The following is a 21391-nucleotide window of genomic DNA, read 5'->3' on the forward strand; positions in this document are numbered from 1 at the left end:
GGCCTCACCAGTGCAGGGGGACAATCCCTGCCCTGCTCCTGCTGGCCACGCTATTGCTGGCACAGGCCAGGATGCCACCAGCATTCTTGTCCCACTGGGCACACCTGGCTCATGTTCAGGTCCTTTTCCATTGGGCAGCTTTCCAGACTCTCTTCCCCAGCCTGGTACTCTGGATGGAGTTGTTGTGACCCAAGTGTGGGACCATCTTAATCTGTATGTATGCATACATACAGATTAATGTGTATATTGTATACATATGATATGTAATATGTATATTATATACATATATATATATATAGTCAGCCAAATATATATTTAGGCAAGTAATAAAAATGCATTAACAAAGTTACTTCTACCTATTTTGCTTATTTCTGAAGTGGAGATTACAAAGCAACAGATGGCAGCATATAATACTTGTAGATCCCATCCTTTTATTTTTTAATAAGCCCTGTGCACGTTTCCATTCATACACAGCTCTAAACAATCTCTTGAGGAAAGGAAATGAAGGCACCATTGACACACAGAAGTACAGCCAAGGTCAAAGCTTTTGATTTTCACTGGAGTCCAGGCTCTTCCTTCTGTATTTACTGCAGTTACCACTTCTCACACTGAACTTGAAACACAGGTCTGAAAAGACCAATAAATGTGTAGTTTTGTCAGTTCAGGGAGACCAAACAAGCCAATGTAGAGGAAGAGCACATTTTCTCTGGTGACACTAAGTAATAACCAGTGCTGAGTTAGAATGCTCTACAATAAAAATGGGCACCCAGCAAATTAAGACCTTAGGAGTTAAATGTCAGAGTTCTCTTGCTGAGGGCTCTGCAGTACCCCACAGCTCAGTATTCATTTTGAAGACAACAATTAAAGATTTGAAACTTTCTCTGATAGCTGCAGAAAAAATAATTTAAAGGCTGGTAAGGATTTAAAAGTGAAAATATCCAGAAAATGCAAGCTGATCTCTCCTAGAGAAGTTAAAACCTGGAATGCAGCTATGCTAAAAGAAATAAGGATAAATGTTTTGCCCAGAGGATGATAAATGTGGGAGACATTAGCAATGTTGAGCATCAGATTGCATAGAAAGAAATAAAAACCTGTCTCCATTTGAAGCTGTCATTTAAAACACTGCATTGCAGTTCAGCCACTTTGTTACAAATTGAAGACAGTTGCATGAAAATCACCCAGGAAATAATGAATTATCCAGGAACAGGAATAGAGACATCTTACAGGAAAATAATTCCCAAGTTCAAGGTATATAGTGTCAAGATAAAAATAGCTACAGAGTCATGATAACACTTTGGAAGTGTCTGAGGATGTAACTCTTAGGGATGGAAGGTGAAGGACTTGGAGCACAAGAAGAGGTGCCACCTGAGCAATGTGGCTGACAGGTGACCAGCACGACCCATTCCTCGCAGCAAGGGAGGTGTCTATAGGAGAACAGTGCTGTGGTTTGCCAGGTGCCAATGGACAGGACACCTGAAACTGACTGTGTAATTTTGTAACAAAGCACCAAAATATGAACTGTGAGGAAGCCTTATGCTGCAACAAGGGGAAGTGGATGGCTGGATGGATCCCCTGTTCTTTTCTGTCTGCAGTCTTCAGTGTTAGACTGAATTGTAAAATTCTCTAGCTATCTTTCCCTCAAGTAGGTTGTGAATATAAAATCAGAGTCTAATAGTCCTTTAAATACTCCTTGCCTTTTACTTAAGCAAGATCATTATAAAGGGAAAATATCCATATGCTCTAATTAGCTGAAACTGCTCTCAGGCAAAAGCGTTGAGTTCCTTGATGTTATTCTCTACTATACTGACTTTAGCTGCCTACAGAACCCCTTGGGGGCCAGTTCAACGCCTGGTCCCACATCCAGGTGCTTCTGTGCAGTGCATTTGAATGATCTGTCAGTGCTCATACAGGGTATCCACAAGCACTTTTCTTCTCTCAGCTTAAATACTGTCTGTTCACAGACAAAGAAGGACTATCAGAGTATCCAGTTTACACATTGGCAAAAACATAACTGCTCATTTTTTGTTACATTTACAAATCACAGCTGAACTACACACATATAACTGTTCGTAGAAGCCTTGTAGCTGTCTTTGCAGAGGTAATATATTCCATCTTTTAACCTCCAAAGACTTATTTTTTCTCAGTACTATTTTGAACTGCTCTCATGGGAAGCCACCTACCCACAGCACCTGTTTCCTTTTGGTTTAGGGTAGGAAGGATGGTCCTTCATAAAACTCTGATCTTCATCCCAGAAACTACAGCATCTCAGTGCAAATCTCCATCACTCATTCTGCAAGCAGAATGAGTTCTCTATAAGAAAGAAATAACATAAAAAAAATAACATTTCTCTAAGAAATAACACAGTTATTTCTTCTATTCCTATAAGAGTTTTACAACCTTTATGCCATCATAACTGCCCTGGAAGCCACACTCTCTCTCTAAAGTTTGTTGCAAATGAGTGGTCTGGGCTGCTTGTGGAATTACAGGCAAAGGTATGAGCAAAAGCAAGATAAATATATATCTTATAACTGTAAATGTATCATATAAATTTGCAAAAGCACAATGAAGTTTGATGGCAAGGTTCACTACCACTGTTACTCAGATAAAGCACACAAAGGAAAATCATATTAGAACCAATCTAGAATGATTTATTTGTAGACTGGGGATCCAAAAGTGTAAAGCTGGAGAAGGGCAAGGGTGCCAAAGGACAAAGGAGCCCCTTTTATTGTTGCAGGATGTTCAGAGCAGACCCCCTTGCCAAACTTAGTGTCAGACTTGATTGATGGTTTATATCCAAGGAATGTAGCACCACCTAATCATTGACTAATTTAACATTTACAAAATGATCCAAGAGAATTTGCTGTAAGCACAACAATAACTTAATTGCAAATCTAATCTAACTGTGAATGTGGGACGGGAACACTCCTCGTATGTTTGCTGTACCGCATGCCAATCGATTCACATGTGCACACACAGATACAGAGACGGATGTACAAAGAAAAATTCAGGATGTACCTGTGAAAAATGCCCCAGGAGTTCAGGGAAGTACTCACAGCAGATGCCTCTGCATCTCTCAGCAGCTGAACCTTGAGGAGAGGGGGTATCAGCCCAGGCTCTGTCATCAATGGTCCTCTGAGTTGCTGAGCTCCAGAGATGTCCCACTCAGAGGGAGCTGTGCTGCAGCCCAGGGGATGCCAGCAGGTCTCACTTAGTGCCACTCTTTACAGGGTTGAAGATGATTGACTCAGGTCATCTGTAAATTTCCACTGTGGCTACAGTCCAGGCCAGTAGACTGGAATTTTACTTGAGAAGTCTAATAATAATATTATTCCACTTAGGCTGTTACTCAGACAAAAATAAGTTTTCAAAGTTATTTGTTCGAAAACAGGAGCTCATTAGGCAACAGAAGTTCTGGGAGCAGACAGTTTTTCTGATAAGCTCTGGGAGAGCTGACTGTCCATGAGCCAATAATCAAGGCTGAGGCCTAAGGAGTGTCCCTGAGATCATGAAGAAGCCGGAGGGGGGTAAGGGGCCACATCTTGCATCACCACCATGCTACATCCTCAGGAATTATCAGAGGTTGAAGGGCAAGGAGCTCCTGATAAGGTGAGAGGAAATGGTGCAGTGGTGGAGCTTTTTTTCTCCCTCCTGTTCCTGTGAAGAAAGTGGGATAAAAGAGCACACCATTCAGCTGTCTTTGTTCTGTGTGGATATTTTGTGCAGCAGAATTTCTGCAGAGTTTTGGGGGTGAGAGCAGTTTCAAATGGTGCTCTCAAAGACTGTACCCTAACAAGGTATTCCTGTGCTGAAATAAAGGGGATGAGCAACACTTCCAAGCTGATCCCTCTGTGTCTCCCATGTATTCAACAGCCCCTGGCTGACCTTGGCACAGTCCAGCTGCAATTGAATTTAGATCTGTCTGTAGCATGGACAAAGGCAAGGTGTCTTCCATCTCCACATAGCAAAGATCCTAACAGGTTCCTGTTGTCTGTACTGTTGAAATGGGGCGCATTTTTCAAAATCTTCTGCTCACAAATGCATCTCATCTAGGAGGTTTTCTGAAAATTGCCACAAGATTAACCAACTATTAAATTTTGTTCATTCTGCAGAAAGCAGAAGTGTAACTTTCAGACCACTGCCTTGCCTCACTACTGAGTTTAGTCCTAAACTGAGCAGACAGTGCATGGAGCATTTACTGTGAGGATGGAAAGAACAAAACCACAGGATGTAATGCAGGGACAGCAAATTCCCCTTGTTTCATAAAACTGGCAGCTCAGCAGCATGAAGGGCCAGTAACTGAAATCTGAGAAATCCCAAAGAACTAAATGGTCCTACAAAGTGAGACCTGCAGTGCAGCACTTTTTTACCATGCTCTTGAGATACCTGCAACACACCAGGTAACTCTGCAAGGCCTGTGTTGAGCCCTGCATTGGTTTGTGCCAGGACAGTCTTGCTTACCAACAGAGAGAAAATTCCCTCCCTCTTTGGTGAATTTCTGGGTTATCATCAAGGTGTTTAACCAAGGTGAGAGCCAGTTATTTAATGCTTTACTTGAATAGTAACATCTTATTTATTATCTCTGAAACTGGCTCAACTCATATGAAGTAAGGAATTGAAACTTATTAACTATTTTCTCTGCAACCTGCACAATGTGTGGGGTGATAAGGGCAAAAGTCCACTGTCTGATCTTGGCCAGCCTCCTCCTGTTGCACCTCCCCTCTAGCAGAGTGTCTAAGACTGTCCTAAGGGTTTTGGATGATTTTTCTAACTCACATCAGTATTTTAGTCTTCTCCAGCAAAAAAGGCTCCCAAGGTGTGCCAGATAAACTTTTTTTGAAATAAAAATCCAGGTAACACAGCACATCAGCAGATCCCAAGTCTGCCGTGTGCCGACTCTTGCCTGAACAAGAGCCTCCACGTGAGCAGCAGCCCCATGGCATGGGCAGGACAGCCTGGTGGCAGATAATACCTGACCACATTGTTAAAGCTCTTTACTCCTTAATCACTTCTGGGACAGCAGATAAACACTTTCCCAACAGCACTTCCAGCGAGCCAACAGAACCTTGGTGCTGTGCAGAGTGCAGCCGACTGCTCCTCGCCTCCGAGCGGTGCCCAAACCTGCACTTACAGCTCACAGGGGCAAGGAGAGATAAGGGCAAAACGAGATAAAGCACATTGGTGCTGTGCTGTGGGTGGGTGAGGGGTTAGGTTGGGGGCAGAGGCCAAAGGTTGGGCTCTGAGGTGTGCTGCTGTGCCAGGAGGTGGCTGAGGCAGGTGCGCTGGTTTGCAGGAGCAGAAGGTGTCAGTACTCAGATCTCAGGCTCTAGGGAAGGGGAAGGAAAGAACTAGCAGGGAATAGGCAGGCAGGAAGTGAAACAAAAATTCTACTGACCCATTTTTATGGTTTCCAAAAAGGTATTCTGGTAATAATTACCAGTGCTAACAAACAGAATTTGAGATTTCCCTGCCCAGTTCAGTATTGATTTGCAAATTATTTGCAATTGAAATCTCAGTGTACATAGCCTGCATAATGCAGGCTATGTAGCCGCCCGCACTGTAAATTAATCAGCTGGGGAGATTTACCGATAAAGCACACGCGAGTAACACCAGGGTGAGATGTAATAGCTCCTTGCTAAGCCCAGAAATTGTGTCTGGGCTCCCTCTAGTGAGATGTGTTGGTTTTCTACGCTCAGAGACATCTACTAGCTGCTGAATACCTATTGATTGAAAGGCTAAATTCAGACACAAATGCTTTCAAAACAAATAAACAGGCAAAGGATCTTTGTACCTGTATGGTAACAGCTCACACCACTTCTGCTTCACAAAGCTAAGTTCTTCTTTTCAGAAGTTTCTAGAAAAGCTCAAAAGGCCAAATGCAGTTTTAGTGGTGGTAAATACAGATTGAAACGAAACTGTTTCCAAACCACTTGCAAAACAAAATCAGCAGAGTTGTATGAATTCCTACTGCAGGTAAGATAAATATTTTCTAAAACGTGGAAAGGAGTGTGGTAGAGGGTTTTGCCACAAGGAATACAAAACAGCTGTCAGAAATAAGGCTGGCATACAAATCAGTTCACTTGAGAGCTTATGGAATAAGCAAATGGGTGCATCACTAACTGCACTGCTTAATTTTCTTTATGACATATGAAATGTAAGACATGGCTACTAATGTAAGCCTACAGAGGAGATTTTGCAATCCCCCCACCCCCTGCCCCAGGATTTGGCATCCTTGCACAATCACATCCCATTTGTAAAGTTTGGAAAATATTTGAATTTGTTCAAATTTTACAGCAATTAAAAAAAAACAACCAAAAAAAAAAAAAAACCAAAACAAAAAAAACCACCCCCCCCCCCCAAGAAAAAACCCACCCTAAAATACCTACAATAGAAAACAAAATCTCATGGAGCATGCAGCTTGAGATATGGTGTTTGGGTTTTTTTTCCTAATGTCATTTCTCTACCTGCCAGTTTAATTATTTCCTTCTGGAATGAAGAATGGAAGGGACCTTTTTGTATGCAATGAGCTTAAGCTACAGAGGAATATGGAAGCCCTTGTCTTGGTTATACACTCCTGTCTAAGCACTGCTGGCTGCTACAGCAAGCTGTGGGCACCAGCAATGCTGTTCCTAGCTGCTGATATTCTCTGTCTTGTTGCCATTTTTGCTATGCTCATGAGGCTGCATTTTACTGCACCATTCAGCCACAACTACAAATTAGCTTCTGTTATGTATATTCTTCCTTTTTCAAAGTTCCTGTTTCACCAAAATATTCTTGTCTCCTAGATATGTGCCACTAACCACCTTTTACAGCCCTACCCTCTTCTGGGTGCAGCAGAGAAGTTGTTCCCTCACAGTTCCTGGCTTCACACTGCCCTGCCTCACTGAGAGTTCATTTCTGGAGTTCTCAAATCCAGATACACATTTAGGAGTGGGCAAGAGAGCAGCCATGAAGTTAATCAGAGCAGAATGAAAAGTGCTATCCCACCAGGATGAGTGAAACCTGTAAAGTTAATTTGCCCAAGTGAGGAAGAGGACGAACTGGAGTTTGCATTTGGCATTTCCGGGCATTTCCCTGCCCATCACATCTCAGGCTCATCATCATCACAGGCTCACCAGCAGGAGTTTTGTTTGCTTGTTTTTACAAAAGATGTCAGAAGAAGGGGAAACACCTAAATGCTGTGGTAGTAGAAACCACTGCACTGTCTCCACACACCTCCCAGGCCAGTTCATCATTTAACAACACACACTCAACATTGAAATGGAATTTTTCAAAGCAATTGCTCTACCCTGTGCTACAAATCCAGAGGCAATTGAGGCTTCCCAAGAGAGTAAGAGCCCCATTGACAGCTGTGCTCAGTCACCAGCTCTACCTGCTGCCTAATTGCAAAATGCAAAATTTCCTAGATTTAGTTTAAGCTGAAATGACTAAGGCTGAATGCACAGTGATACACAACAAAATATATAGCATGTGGATTGAAGGTAATTTGCAGTACCATGATCAGCTTTCATATTAGAGGAAGAATATAATGCTGAAACCATCTGGCCTGCGGCTATGAAAACACCAAAGAGACATAAAACTGAGCTCATGGCAGCATGCCAAGGCCTTGTTAAAAAACAACACATCACTAAAACAAAGCAAGTGCTGATGTAGCACCAGCAAAGGTTCATTAATAGGCCTGGAGACAGAGTGCTCTTATATTTCATTATGTGCTTAACAGCCATACCTGCCTCTGCAGAGGAAAGGTAATTTCTAATGAACACTTTCTCATGTCCTGTAATGATTCTATACCAGTGATAAATACTAAGAGCTCTGGTTATCCTGCTTACTGTGTGTTTTTTTACACAACACTCTGGATTTTTTTTTTTTTTTTTTTTAATTACTAATCTGCTTTAGAGGAATACATATTAAGATGCATCAGTTGAAACTGAAACTAGGACATTTTAGCTTAAGAATAACTACAGGCTATGGATACTTAAGTACTGTGTTCTGGGTGCTGGTATATAAGATATAAAGTTATTAGAGAGCATCTAAGGGAGGGCTGTGAAGATGATGATGGGCCCAGAGGGGAAGCCATGAAAGAAGTGGCTGAGGTCTCTTGGTCTGATCAGCCAGGAGTCTGAGGGAGCCCTCAGTACAGTTACACCTTCCTTGTGAGGGAACAGGAGGGGCAGGCACTGATCTCTGCTCTGTGGTGCCCAGTGACAGGACCTGAGGGAATGGCCTGAAGTTGTGTCAGGGAGGTTTAGGTTGGGTATCAGGAAAAGTTTCTTCACGCAGAGGGTGGTTGGGCCCTGGAACAGCTCCCCAGGGAAGGGGTCGCAGCACAGCCCGACAGAGCTCAAGAAGCATTTGGAAAATGCTCTCAGGCACATGGTGTGACTCCTGGGGTGTCCTGGGCAGGCCCAGGAGCTGGACTCGATGGCCCTTTTGGGTGCCTCCAGGCCGGGACACCCCGCGGTTCCGCGCCGAGGCGGTGGCGGCCGGAGCCGAGGGGACCCCGCCGGGACCAGCAGGTGGCACCGCCCGCTCTGCTCCGCCTCCAGCGCCAGAGCGCGGAGAGCGGGGATCCATTTCATGTGGGCAGCGAGGGATGGGAAATGCCCAAACAAGGGTTAAGTGGCTAAAAGGTTCTATTTTTGAAGCAGCAGCCTGCAAAGTGCTTGCTGAACAGAGGTTAACATTTGTTTCCAAATAAAAATCTGGATGCTTGTTTGGGTTTGAGGTTTCTGCTTATCAGCATTCCCAGAGACTGTGACTAATTTTCTTTTGGTGGGAATTCTCAATAATCTCTTCTCTCAGATAATCAGGCCACAGACTCCTTGTTTTCTCTCTCTTTTAGGGACCGTGAAGAAGAGTGAAGGGATGAAAGTGAAAATAATAATTTCTGCCAAAACTATGGCTGGGGATGTACACACAGCTAGACTAAACACAGCGAGGGGCACTGTTCTATCTGGCCTCTTACTTGAACAAGATTGTCTCTAGATTTCCCTCTGTCCTTCCTTCCAGTTTTTGGAAGCCATCAAGCTGTGCCCAGAGCTCGCTCCTTCTGTCTCCATCCTCCACTTGTGTTCTCTTCCAATTTATGTCCTCTTTGTGTTATCCCTGATGCCTCTGAAAGTGCCAAATGTGCAGGCAGAACACAGACCTCATGACCTCACACTTACCTGCATTTCACTGACAGGCAAGAAGGGAGAGGACATCTCCTCAGTTTGATGAGACAACATGCCACTAAGAACTCATTTTGATTCTGCACAGATGCCTTCCAAAAACTGGAAGAATAGTTTCTTGTGTAAACAACTGAGAAGTCCTTCTTCATGCATGGCATCTGTCTTCCTCACATCCTCCAGGTGGAGGATCTTTCAAGGACTTTGGGGTTAGAGTTGGTTGCAAAACATCTTAATAACCTCTTGATTTTTGCAATATCTGTTTTGCTGGCTATGAGATTGATTTAACACTGGTCTATGGATATAAATAAGTAGTATCTGTGTACGCTGTGATGGACAATAAATATTGACCCTGAAATATTTAAATACAGTCTAGTGAAATTAAATATTTGTATATTTCAGTTATAGTTTCTAAGGCTTCAATCTTCTTAAGATATTTGTCTCTCCATATTCACAAGGGGCAAGAGTTTTAAATTAAAAAATTCAGATTCTAGTAAGAATACACACTAATTAGCTGAGACTACAAAACCTCTGTTGGACCTGGGCTACACACAAAGGATTGAAAACACAAAACACAGAGGAAGCCTTTACCTCTGATCATCAGTCTCCTAGAAACAACTGATTGCATAAAATGTCTGAAATCTCAGTTAACATGTTGTGTAATCACCTGGCATCAGGTAAGGATTCTAGACTGCATAGAAGATACCCCTAAACAAACCTTACAAATAAGGCCTTACATGAGGAGTTTCTGTCTCATCCAAATTCAAAAACTGTGGCTGTAATGTTTTCCATTTTATTCCCTCCCATTCCCCTGGGCCCTTTTGCTTTCTCCCAGGCTGAGCTAGCATCACCATTCCATGCAGCTGCATCTCTCCCTCACCCACATAATTCCTCGTGGCAGCTGGGATCAGAAGGGCAAAGGACTCTGGTGGGTATGGGGGACACAGAGGTCTCCATGGACTGTTTCTACATCCATAGTTAGAAGGGAGAACAGCAGAAACATTAATAGTGAGCATGTTGTTACAGACTTCAGCTTTAATCACGGAGCAGCTCCAGGAATGTTGCTCTGCGGATCCTGCTGCCTTAAAAACCTGCTGGAGGCACTTTGGGATTTCGTCCAGGATTCCACCAAACTCCTGGCCAAGCAGCAATACCTTGGATCTGCATGCAAATCGAAAGCATAGTTAAAAAAAAAAGAAACTGAACTTACCTTAAGTCCACTGGAAGCTATAATTGCTAACAACTGCATTTTCCTTACGGACACCAGAGATTTATGTTGACTTACATGTCCAGGAAATGAGTCATCCACTGGTGGATCTGGGACAAATTCCCATTCTAGGTGGAACCAAAAAAAGTCATAGCCATGACACTCACAGCTGCAACCTCTTGTCCAAGGTCAATTGGATCCAGCTCCTCCCCAAAACCTGTTAGAAGTGGGGCAAAGTGCCAGAAAGCTTTGAGAGAACTGATTGCTCCTCCCAGGGCTACCAAAGTGAGGGCAAGCGAGGAAGAATCAATCACCTAGAGGGGATGGCAAGAATCACTCAGATAACCTGCTTTTTAACCTGCTTTCCTGTTTTTCCAGGGTCACTCATTCTGTGCAGTGCAGCAGAACCAATTACACAACGTTGGGTTTCAAACCTTTAATTACTGTGGCTGCTTCTGCCTCCATTCTGCTGGAGGGAGACATCCCTGCCATGGAGCTCTGGTGCCCGTGACAGCCACAGCACGTGCCATGCTGCTCAAATCCTGGCCCATCACTAAATTTCAGTGTTACCCTTCCTGGCAGTAATTACACCTCACTGTTAAAAAGGAATCATCATCAAAGCTGCTACAAAGAAACAGTTTTCATGTGAAGCAAGGGACTCAAGAAAAATATTGTAACATAAAATAATTGAAAGCATGTATTTTTTAGAAGTCTCAAAGGATGAAGCTTTTGTGATAATGAATAGTCTAATTTTCCTAACTGAAACTAGGTCAACAATAAATTAAATTACCCAGCCAGCATGAAAAAGATGAATTGGAGGAAAATAAAAACCTGCCATTAAAATAGATTTCCAGCCTCTCTTGTTAACCTGTAAGGAAAAAACCCAGTAATTTCAAGATGTCAGTGTCATGAAAAGGAATTAGGCATTGCCATGCTGCTTTCCTCCTTATGAAGTGCAGTGTTACAAGAACCAAAGAAATAAAATTTATACCAGGATAGTAACATATAGAAACAACAGAAAAGTGATAGCACCTGGTTGTGGTGTTCTTTCAGTATGTCTTTTATTGAAAAAATATGAGATTAACAGCTTGAAATTGAATCATGGTGTCAAATCATAACCATGGTGCCAAATCATAACCATTTTTCTCTTTTTTAGCATTAAAACAAAAAAAGTCGAGTGTCTCAAAGCATTTTACTAGTTTTAGGTATGTGCCAAGTGTGTTTGAAGTTGAATTTCTCTCTGGGGCTGACTGCAGTGGTGAGAGGGATACTGAGCACTCTTGCACCCCAGCCATGGTGTGGGGCAGACGTGCTGCTGCTGCTGCTGCAGCCCGGGGAGCTGGGCTGCCCTTGCCCTGCTCTGCCCTGCGGGGCAGCACCGCGCTCTGGGGAGATGGACAGGGCACAGCAAGGCCTGACTGTGCTCCTGAGGCTCCTCTCTGGGGAGATGCAGGCTACACCAGAAGTGAAGCAGGACCTGTGCACTGCCAGGCAGTATGACACATAATGAGCTTTAAACACTAATTACAATAGCAATGAAATACTTGCCTCCAAGACTGAAAGGTCAGTGACAAACCTACCCCAGAATATCTGTGTCAGAAGGGTTGTGAGCTATAAAATTCTGCTGCAGGGCTATCAGACGGTTTTTTCCATTTCAGTGTGGTTTTGTTTTGGAAGGAAATAGCCTAGAAGTGTTCAGAAGTAACTCAGTAGTGTTCTGCTTTTGATTGAGCTGAATATTTTGAAGCAATGCAGCTCAGTTGCTGCTTCTCTAAAGAGCACTGCCTATTAAGATTGCAAAGCCAATGCCTCCAATCCCAGAAATGAGACTGCTTGAACTTGGTGATTTGGTAACATGCCTCCTCCACATCAGCTTCTGCTTATGGAACCATTCACTTAAGTGATGGATTAGCACTCATTTAACTACAGTGTTTGCAGGCTTTCTTGTAAATATTGAAGTATTTAAATATTTAAATATTGAGGCCTTAAAAAGACAGAAGATTTGATCTTTGCCAACAGTTTTGCATAATTTGAGAGAAGGCTGCTCGACAATGCCCATTAAACCAGTGCAAGTTCAGCCAAGTACAGAGACCATGCATGGCTCATGTGCTGGTTTGAAGTGAATTTGAAATTCAAAGGTAGTTACACTTGAAATTTGCAGTACACTTAAATGAAATTGTTCTTCTAAAGGAGGAAAAGTCAAAAGGAAGCAAATATCTTATGATAATATGCATTGCTGGTGACATGTCCAGCATAGCCTATCAGTAATTTACTTTAAGAAAGCAGCACTCCTCACAGTAACAGAAACAGCAGCAGCAGGAGTCTGAATTCTGTTTTGGAGGATGAGATATTTGAGGTCAAGAAACAATGAGGAACAAGAAATAGACTGAAGAAAGGACAATACAGTTACATGCCTTGCTCCTCTGTCTCTCTCCAAATGGAATAGATTGGCAATGAGTATTCCATCACAAGGAAAATCCCATTCCGGTGAGCTATTTTCATCTAATTACATGATCTGCCCTTTCCCTCCCCCTCCTAAAGGTTTTTCTACCATTTACTCAAACGTGCCCTGGAAATCATGGGGTGCTGAAAAGCAGCACCTCAGTGAGAAAAGCAACACTTCAGCTCACAGAGATCTAACTGTGAATTTTAATAGGGGCTGATAGGATTATTTATCTAACATCCATTTCTGGTTTTCCTGTGTAATATAGGGACAGACAGCATTAAATAGTGGCTTCTCTGTATTTAGTACTCCTAGCATCAACTGAAAAGAATAGGATATGCATGGGTCTGAAAAATGAGTCCCAGAAATGTAACAACAGCACCAAAAAAATGGGTGCTTCCTGCTGTGACCATAATCTTTTTCTGTTTCAGTAGGAGATTATGATACCATCACTCTTCTCTGCCACCACCTGGGTACATATTTGGAAGAAAATGGGCAAAACCTCTACCTTCTGCACAAAATCCTACAAGAAAGTGACTGACAAAAAGGGGGAAAAACCACAGAACCAACAAAATGTCTGAATTTCTCTGCAGTCAAGGGCAGTTTCCACAGCCAATACCTGTGACAGAAGGTTGCTTCTGGAGGCAGCTGCATTAGGGAATTTCTAGATTGTGTTTGAACTGGGAGGTGTAACTTAATTTGGCTCATTTCTTCCTTTATATCAGCCTCCCACATTATTTTCAAGATTTCCAGTGAATAGCTTATGATGAACAATTTCTCTGTGAACTGGAGAATCTAAATCACTAAATATATCTAAATCAATAAATCCCAACTAATCCTGTCATTACAGTGAGTCACAGGTAGAAAAAAGCCTAATTGGTGTAAATGTGGAAAGGACTGGGGACAGACTTCCACATTCTCTTTCAAAGCTTTTAGCACTGACACTTTAAAACACAACCTGGTTGTATTTCCCACAGTTTATTTCTGCCAACTCCCCCTCTCCTTTCCCCACCCTTTGCAGAGACCACCAGCAACACGAAGCCCATTAAAAGCTCTGCCCCTCTGCAGGTGGTATAAAGGGGGAAGGACCAACAAGTCTGTGCACTGCAGATACCAGAGACTGAAATCCATCAGGTAACTGGCTTTACCCCTCACTCCCACAGGGAAACGCAGGGAGGCAAAGGCAGTTTTTATTTCTACAGCTTTTTATTTTCTGCAGGTATCTCAAAATAGCTGTAAAATGTCACAGTATAGTCATTATGATGCTAAAACAACTCACAAAAAAAACCTCCAAACTGAATGCAATTTATTCACCTGATGGCACAGCACAATAGCTGGCAGAAATATTAAAGTATATCTCCTTATTTTTCCATACTTCTTTCCTATAGCCCCTCTGAAGCAGCTCTCATATTCAGAGAAAACTCAAAAAAGAAAGTGAATAACAAGAAGGATTTTCTTCCCTTCTTTTCTCAGATGCAAGGTTCATTGCAATTACTTGTGACAATGCAGGGTAACCATCTCAGCCGAAGCGTGACTAGCAAGTTGCTGATGTTGCTTGAAATGTGTTACTTCTGAAATTACCATGACTCCACTCACTCTCAGGATCATTAGAATGAGAACTGCCACAGGGAGCCTCAGAGAATTGTCCCTGTCACGTATGCAGTGTACTGAAACGCAGGAGAATTCTGTGATGTGCTTGAGAACACACAGGAAATTTGTGGAAGAGCAGACAATTAAAGTAAACCCTCCCAAGTTCCAGGTTTGTGTTCTTACCACTTCATCAACTCTTCCTCCCAACTACTTCAAATGGTGTCACAGCACAGCCTTTTCCAGCCACAGCCATTTTCTTCTCTGGCCATATAAAAAATAAAAATTATCAAACCAATTAGTTAATAAGGATTTTGTCCAGAGGCAGGGATGAAGATCTGAGGAAAATAAAATGGAAAAGAATATAAGGACTAGGAAAAAACCCCACCACCACCACTACAAAAACTCGCCCCAAAATCTGGAAAGAAAGTAGTTTTCTATTTAAGAGTGCAGTTCAGAACAATAACCAGAAAATAAAATTAAATTTGCCCTGTCTCTGATCTAGTGACCTGTTAAACCATATTTAAATTCATGACTGTGATAAATGCTCTGTGATGTAAATGCCACAGAGTGCAGCCTTTTCACCTTACGAAACTTGTTCCTATTTGAATGATAGTGAAATCATGAGGCAGTCTCAGCAGCACTGCTTCCACTCAAAACTTTCTACAAGTCTTTTTAGGGTTTCCATGATGCTTTTGCTCAGGCATCCCAAAGTCTTTGATCCCTCATGCTACACATACCTACTTAATGAATATCAGCAAGTTCAGTGCCACAGGACAGCTGTGCAGTCTCTTCTGTGCTGGACTGCAGGCAAAACAATGTCAGGCTCAGTCCTAAAGGACACTGCTTGATCTCCTGGGAGCAGAACATTTGAGTCACAGTTTTGGGGTTTCGTTGCTGAAGCTGCAGGTGTCTTTAAAGACAACTCTTGGCTGTAAAGCTTTGAGAGACCTGGTCATCTCTGTGGTGAAAGGAGCAAAGGGAAGAACACTCCCCTCCTTGGCTGCTCTGTACTGAGAAATTTTAGCCCTGAAAGATCCCAGCACAAATTGCACCAAAGTGCCAGACTGAGCTGGCAGTGTGGGTGGGCTGTGCAAGGCTTGTTACACATTGCAAAATTCAGCTTATTCACTGAAAATATTGTTTCATCATCCTGCTGCATGACTTGATAGGGATGGTTCCTTTTAATAGGGCTGTTTTATAATACATGAGTCACTTATTGCTAATGGCCATCTACTTTGCCTTTGTAGGTAAATCATGGGCTACTACCCAGTGGATTGACTCAGAAAAGTAATTCCCTATTTATAGAAAAATGCAAGAGACAGTACACATCAAAAAAAACATCAAAAACATTGCATAATTTTCTTTGCCTTCAACCAAGGGAAAGCTTTCAGTAACACAAAAATTGAAATGAAAATAGGGTTATTAAAGTCATTTTTTAGGGATGCCAAGAGCATTTGAAATTATTTTCATCTTTCGCATTTGCAGACAGTGATGACAACATCCACTTTATGGTCAAAACCTTTCTGTGCCTCACAAGAACTTCATTTCTGCCGGGAGGCAGAATCTGGTGACTGCAGCTTCTTCCCACATCGCTTTGTTTCCTCCCTCTTGGCACAGGCACAGATATTGTGTGAAGCCCAGCAGAGCTGGGAGATTGTGCCTTGATTAGGATTCTCAGCAGGGCCCCTTCTGCTGAGAATTGTTATTTTCCTGGTACTTAACAGAGCATGAGTTAGATGGTGAAACACAAAGTAACTGCAGACAGCCTGAGCCTCATTTTCTGATGATAGAAATTGCCATTATACTTTGTGTTCCCACAAGTTTGTGGTCTGTTGATACCATTTGTTTTAATACATGTAAATAGCAACCAGCTACCATGGCTATGATGATATCAAGTACTAAAAATATGCCAAAAGGGCATTTGCAGTTTGTCCTGCATACTAGAAAGGAAATTTATCCCTTGAATAAAATTGATTCCATAAGATCACCACAAAATTTATAATATGAAAATATCTTTAAAGAAAGTCTTCAAAGCTGTATGAAGTCAAAGAGACTATGAACAAAAGGCTACTCATTTATCTTCCCTAATCTGTCCTGTTCTAGTGGGAACTGGAAACAGACAAAAGATCATAAAATAGGATTTATAAACTCTGATCTTGCTCTTCGTGCTACATGACCTTGTACAAACCACTTGCTCCTAAGGAGTCTACAAAGAATTTAACAATATTTTAATCCTTAGACCCTTTTCCTCCCTGATGTCATTGAACTATTGTGTGTCATTTTTCTGTTTCTGTAAAATCTGATGAAAAAACCCCATCACTGATAGATACCTTTATCAAAAATATTTTTTATTCTTTCCAGACAAAAATTATCATAGCTGATCTAAGTAAGGTCTTTGCTACATTATTTCTGCAGCCCTTATGCCCGCAAGATATTTTGTTTTTACCTTTGTGTAACACTGAGAAGTTGTACCCTTTTATTTATCAGCTTTCTACATAAATCTTTAAATCTTTGAAAAGTCACTAGAAGCATCAGAATATTTTTTTTGCTTTAGAGCTCTTTTCAAACACACTCTCTTCCATTATTTATGGTGGGTCTTTTGAAGCAACTTCGCTGGTTTCTGTGATGGTAGATACTGACATTTTGTCTTGCTGAAATTGACTGTGTGGACCTTTAGTGATTCAAATGTTCCACTCCCTTTTTTCTGCAAGTCCCGTCCACAGTGCACTGAATTCAGCTGGCTCAGGAAAAATAGTGTGAAAATGTTCTTGCTACTCTGATAGCCTCAGAGACAATCTATCCATTTCATTGGAAATTCTGGCAGAAAAGCTGTACAAGCACGAAGATTCTCAGCATCGAGTGGCAAGATGCATGTTCTCTCTGGCAAAAAGCATTAATTCCTATTTCTGGAAAAGAAACAGAGGAATTGGCTTAATGCTGTATTTCTCTAATACAAAGATAAGAAAGGAAACTGATTAATGTTTCCTAGATGAAAGTTTAAAAAGCAAAGAAAAAAGCTTCTAGTTTTAGGTGTATGGTTTACGTGGAACGAACATCTCACATCTCATATTGCTCAACCTCTAGTGCATGTATGCTTTCATCATTTCTGATGCAACCACTCCCTTCTCATGCAAGGCTGCTGGCTCAGGAGAACAGGATGAATCCTGGCCAGTTTAAGGGGGGCACTGTTGGGAACACAGCATGGGCACCGCTTCCCTGCACCGCAAACAGCAACTGTGGAGTCTGGACATGTTATGGCAAAACCAGTCAAGCTTTCTCATTGCAGTATTTGGCACATGGTGCTTTCTGAACAACATTTAGCTCTCACTCTGAAAGCTGTTTTGGTAGCAGCTTTAAAGCTGATCACTCTATGAAAGCACAATAGTGGGGCCTAAACTCATTTTCAGTGCCAGGCAATGAAAGGGGACACGATCATTAACTGGCACTTGACAGGAGTGTTACTGGAACCTTCCCAGCAGCCTCACAAATGAGCGCTGCAGCAGGGGCCAGCTTGGCTAAAAGATGACACTTTGCTAGACAGCTCCTTGGCAAAAAGCAGAGGGAGAGAGCTGACAGATCTGATGTCATGTGAAGATGGATTCAAACTTGTTTTCAAGAAGAGAAGCTTAAAATTTTAGATTAATGGAGGACTTTGGTCTAGTATTGGACATATCTCAGAAATTTTGGCTGTGCTTCAGTGCTGTCTCTAATATTTTCTGTTTTAGCCTGTTTGCCATATTAAAAAAATACAAAACCCGGATGAACCCAAGTGTAGGACTTTGGCTGAAATTCACTGGTATCAATTCAGTAACAGCTGTCACAGAGCAACTGTAAAACAGCATGCACCTACTCCCCACCATCATTTTCTTCAAGAGATGACCACAATATTTGGACATTACTGAAATCAGTAAACCCTAGGCTCAAGTTAGACAACATGAATTACCATGACTTTTAATTCAAAGTAATACAAATCACAAATTATATAAAGGAGCCTTAAATTCTAAAGGAGCCAAATTCTAAAAAATTAATTTTTAAGAAAGGAATTTATAGTTAAATATTTTAGGCATCCTTGGGTAGCTATTTTAGAGAAAAATATTTCAAATATTTCATTAAGACACATCAGCATGCAGTCCTTTAAACACCAGCTGTTTAAGAGTAGTACAAGAATCAGTGTAAGTTCTGCCACCACTGCTGTACACTGCTGAGCCAGTGAGAGTCAAGAGTTTTTACTGCAAAATTAGTTGTAATTGCTATTTCAGTTTTGCCTGTGGCCTCATTGCTGATTTCTAAATCTAACTATTGAATTTCAGAGTGTGAGGTGGAAAGGGAAAGGGATGCAGGATCCCTATTTTAATAGAAGAATTCTGGATCCCTGTCAGGAAAGAAGATACTGTGGACAAGAAAGGGAGAAGAATCAGGAGGACAGTGGTAGAAAATAGTGTATAGCCTGGAGAAGAGATGATCTCTCTGAGGAGGTTACTAAGAAATGCCCTCACAGCAGTACTGGGAGCATGAGAGACAACAAATGGAAAGAGAGATTACACAGGGTATAAAGAAAAACCTTTTCACCCTGAGCACAGCCAGGCAGAGGAATATGCCCAGGGAAGTTGTGCAGTCTCCATCCTTGGAGGGTTTCAAGACCCAACTGGATAAAGCCCTGAGCAATTTGTTCTGACCTCAGCTGACCCTGCCTTGAGCAGAAAGTTGGACTAGAGACTTCCTGAGGTCCCTTCCTAACACAATTCCCCCATGGTCCTGTGAATGACAGAAAATGTGCTATTTCATACTGGGAAAGAACAGTTAAGTGGAAAGGAGACAGACGGAATAAAAATGGGTGGGAAAGTGTTGCAAAATGTAGCATTGACATACTCCTATTCAGATCAGAGGCTGCTAGGTTGGATTGACTTGCAACTGTTTGTGGTTTTATTTCTTTCATTGAGTTCAGAGAGCAGAATGCCTTGTGACCATTATCCAGGTTACCCACCCATTACTAGGAATTCTGAAACTCACCATGTGTCAATTTGCTTTCACAATGATACAGTAAGGCAACATTTTAGTACCTGAATCCCACCAGGCTCTGTGAGGAAACTGGGTTTTTGTTAAACTATTGAAACAAAGGCAACCAGGAAAACTACACCAAACCTTAACATTTTATCCTCACTTTCCATTCTGATTTGGGTTTAGTAATGAAATTCATATTGGAGGTACTGTTCATTTACTTGAATTTCACAGAAAATCTCAGTCTTTTCAGACATTTAGAAATCACAGTATCCAAAAAGGTTAATGTATTTTCTTTGGGACAGTTTTTATTTTTTTTTTTTTTTGCTACAGTATGTAAATTACAAGCTTGGGTGACTTTCAAAGACAGTTATTTACTCCTTTTGCTAAAGGAAGCTTAAGATAAATTTGTTACAAATAACTTTGATTCCCCTCAGATGTTCTTGGTTTTACATTGCAGTACAAAGTAGGCAAACATGTTTCCTCAGGAGGGTCATCCCTTCAGGCTATTGAGTGGAACAGTACCCAGTCACACAGGAATCTGGACTTCCAATGTACTCTGTTTACCTGATAGTTCAAACTTGCCCTTTACTACCAAGAACCCTAAACCAGAGTTTCCCTTTGGGTTACAAAACTTCCTCTACTGCTTGTCACCAGGGCTACTATGCATTTTCCAGGTATGAAACCAAGGATAATGAAAAAAAAAATCAAAATACCGCCCGAGTCTAGATCACAAACTTCTGCTGGCATACCTGAGTTGTGGAATGTTTGCTTCCTTATGCTGTCTTGAGAAGAAGCCTGTAGTCTAGTGTGGTTGCACTGCAGCACAGTGCCTTTCTTGGTCTAGTCTGTTGGAGGTGAGGGTGCTAATTATGTGGTCAGACCTTTTGTCAGCATAATGCTGAGTCTACATAAAAAGCCTTGTTGGATTTTTCTTTATCACAAGAATCTCTTTGAAATAATTATGCTCAAAGAGTAAACAGGAAGGTGGGGGTTTCTAGCAGAGTGCTGCAGATGATTAAGTGGCACAACTTCTCTGAAAGTACACTAGCAGCCTGAAATCCAGCCTTATTTTATGGAAAGTTTTTTAAGCTACTGTCAAGTATGGAACCATTTCCTGAATGTTTCTATCAATGACAAATGTTTCCAACTCAGCACAGTATGGTCCCTCTATTTCCAAGCAGAACAGCCATAAAGACAGTGGCAGGGAAGGAAACAATGAATAAAAAGTTATATACAAAAGGTTTTGAAATGCACCAAGTGTGTGTGTGTAGGGGAAGCCTTTTCCCACTGCTTTCTTCCTCCTGAAACAATCTTAGCTGTTGCTTGGTATTATTTTACCTCAAACACTCAGACGAGTAATAACTGTTCCAATCCGCTATTTCTTTTTGCTTTGATTTACCTGTCTGTAAGGTCCTAAGCCCTCAGGTCACCCAGCTGGAAGCAACGTCACCAGTATTCCAAAGAGAACAGAACACACAGGAGGGCCAACACCAGGCCTGCCTGCACACTCTTTGGAGCTCCAATGCAGAGCAAATTTTGTTCTGTTGATAGCTGCAGGTTTGGTAATCCTACAGACCATTTGCACTGATAGAATTGCCATACAAAGCAAGAACTTGCACCATCAGCTTTTCATAAAGGAATGCCAACAGAAATTGGATCCAGATGTGAACCCTTGGCTGCCACTGAGGAGTGAGCAGCTCAGCTCAGCTCAGGAGCCAGACAGCCTGTGCTCATGTGCCTGTTCTGCTCCCCCAGATCCTGGGGGCCTGGCAGGGCTGCTGCCCTGGCACAGCTGGGGAAGGCTGAAGAGATGCCCAGGCCCCAAGGGAAGGGGGTCTGGCTCACACAGAATTCCGGCTGCTCACTTGTCAGAGGGCACACGTTGATGACGTGCTGCACAACCCTCTCATCATCTCGTAGGCAGTTCTGCTGATGCTCCCGAGTCTTTGCACCAGCAACACAGCACAGAGAGAAAACACCAGGATT

General features: G+C 42.1%; 1 long non-coding RNA gene across 1 annotated transcript; it reads right to left on the bottom strand.

Moving 5' to 3' along the window:
* Positions 1–1227: 1227 nt before the first annotated feature.
* Positions 1228–10628, bottom strand: LOC135445777 (uncharacterized). The gene is made up of 3 exons (XR_010439595.1): positions 10375–10628; positions 3016–3654; positions 1228–2310 (listed from the first exon to the last, which is right to left on the bottom strand). It is a non-coding gene; the product is annotated as an uncharacterized LOC135445777 (long non-coding RNA).
* Positions 10629–21391: the final 10763 nt, after the last annotated feature.

Source organism: Zonotrichia leucophrys, chromosome 3, assembly GCF_028769735.1.
Source record: "Zonotrichia leucophrys gambelii isolate GWCS_2022_RI chromosome 3, RI_Zleu_2.0, whole genome shotgun sequence".
In the NCBI taxonomy this organism is placed as follows: domain Eukaryota; kingdom Metazoa; phylum Chordata; class Aves; order Passeriformes; family Passerellidae; genus Zonotrichia; species Zonotrichia leucophrys.